A 2,367-nucleotide genomic window follows, 5' to 3' on the forward strand; every position below is an offset into this window, starting at 1 on the left:
AAACCTCTAAAAAAAAAAAAAAAAAAAAGAAAAAAGAAAAAAGAACTGGCAGAACTGGTGATGTTTATGGCACAGCTTGCCCAGTGCTACCCAGAATATCTAAGTAATTTTCTTCAACAGCCGAAGGATCATCTCTCCTACAGTTACACTTCTTAGATCCAGATCTTCAAATGACATTTTTGCAAAGCGTTGATCTTGCTGAGAAATAAGAACCTCATCAATCCATCAAGTTGCTGGAACTCATCTTTGAACTTCTGTGTTGCCATGGTAAACATCTATGGAAGACTTTCTACACACATATTATGACTGATATCGAGATATTAATGCAAAACACAAAATCAATAAAGTGAATATAGTATTGCAGAACGTCATGTACACCATGCTGAGAGAGAGAGCAATGCCACTATGGCCAAGATCTCTTTGGATGTGATGATAAAACTCTGCAGAAGAAACCTCCGGAATGATGCCAAAACTGTCGAACTGTAGTGTTATCTCACTGTAGGGTCACCAAGAGCTGAGTTGCTGCTTTGACCTTTTTCCTTGGGAAAGATGAAGATGAGAAACAGGACAGCCACTCAGAGTCTGAGGATGAAAGACCAACCGCAAGACACCTGCTGGTGCAGTACGCCACAGGGAAGAAAAGCTCTAAAAACAAGAAGTTACAAAAGGCAGTGAAAGTGTTCAAGAAACAAAAGAAGAAGAAAAAAACCCAGAGGTGTTTCCCTTTTCAGCTATTCATTTGATTCAGGATTTTACAGGAAAACTACTAAAGCAGCTAGAGAGCTCGAAGGAGAGATTTGAAGTGAAAATGATGCTCATGAACCTCATCTCCAGATTGGTGGTAATTCATGAGCTTTTTCTCTTCAACTTCTATCCCTTTGCGTAAAGGTTTCTGCAGCCCCACCAAAGACAAGTAACAGAGATCCTTCTGTTTACTGCACAAGCCTCTCAGAGATCATTCAATCACTGCTCATGACTGTGGTCGACAATTTTGTCGCCAACAAGAATTCTGGGGAAGTCATGACAGTAGGAATCAATGCTATAAGAGAACAGCTCACTGTTTTCTAGCCATGAACAAAGAACTTCTCCAAGGCCTGGCTCAGTATGAAGCACACAGAGATAAGAATTTAATGACAGGGGACCTACAAATGGCATAATGGTTATATCACTGGACTCCCACATGGCCAACTGCAGTTCAAGTCCCGGAACCAGTGGCTTAAACTTACACTGGGTGCATGTGTGTGCATGCCCAAGATCCCAAGAGAATAATGGAGAAGGGATTGTGGTGTGGACATCACCCCGGGGGATGATTCTCACTTTCTGTCACTCTCTCTCTCTCTTTCTCTCTCTCTCTCTGTCTCTCTGATGAGTGCACGCACCCTATAGCAAAAATCTCTCTTAAAAATAAAGAATGTAATGATGTCTGCTAGAAATCTGATTCAACTCTTCCTAACGCTGAATCCTCTAGTGTTACAGAAGAAATTTTAGGGAAAGCCTACAGAGGCCTCCACAGTAGCAAGCATACAAGAATAATGGGGAAGTAGATGCTCAAGATTACATTCTAGGAGCAGAAGTTCTGGAAGTTGAGAAAGAAGATACTGCTGAAAATGATGAAGGTGGATGGGAAAGTACTAGTCTCAGTGAGGAGGAGGAGGATGGTGAATGGGATGATGTGTCCCGCTCTTCTGACAAAGAACAGCAAGAAATCACCAAGATGCTGAGCAGCGTGCCCATGGAGGAGCAGAAAGCCAAAGCTGCTGCCATCAGCACTAGCTGTGTTTTAATGCAGGAAGACTTTCAGAAAATCTGCATGGCTCAGATGAGGAAAGAACTTGATGCTGCCCCCAGGAAAGCCCAAAAGAGGAAATGTATTGAAATAGATAGTGACAAGGAGCCCAGGAGAAAGTTACTTTCTCTTCGGGACATTGAACACCTTCACAAAAAAAAAAAAAAAAAAAAAAAAAATCTGACCTGGTGACAAGACTAGTCACCACAATAGCTGGTAAGACAGACTGAAAGGAGAAAGAAAACCAAAATGAATCCATTCTCCATTTCCACAAATAAAGAAAAGAAAAAACAGAACTTTATGGTGATGCAGTGTCACTAGAACGTCTGGTCAAAAAAAATAAGCGTTCCTTCCAAGAAAAGTAGCTGACTCTATGAGATGCACTTTTGAAAAAGAACGAAGTAGGACCAGCAGTTAGTGTAATGGCTATGTCGCTGGATTCCCACGTAGTCGACCGTGGTTCGGGTCCTGGACCCTTTGGCTTAAACTCATGCTGGGCACATGTGCGTGCGTGCCCAAGATCCCGAGAGGAGAATGGAGGAGAAGGGATTGTGGCGTGGCCATTCCCCCTGGGGGGTGAT

The 2,367-nt window shown here is 42.6% G+C and overlaps 1 pseudogene; it reads left to right on the top strand.

Annotated features, from left to right (window-relative positions):
* LOC102476229 (protein SDA1 homolog) overlaps positions 1–2,367 on the top strand; it is a 4,255-nt pseudogene that overhangs the window by 398 nt on the left and 1,490 nt on the right.

This window comes from Tupaia chinensis, unplaced genomic scaffold, assembly GCF_000334495.1.
Source record: "Tupaia chinensis unplaced genomic scaffold, TupChi_1.0 Scaffold148557_1, whole genome shotgun sequence".
In the NCBI taxonomy this organism is placed as follows: domain Eukaryota; kingdom Metazoa; phylum Chordata; class Mammalia; order Scandentia; family Tupaiidae; genus Tupaia; species Tupaia belangeri.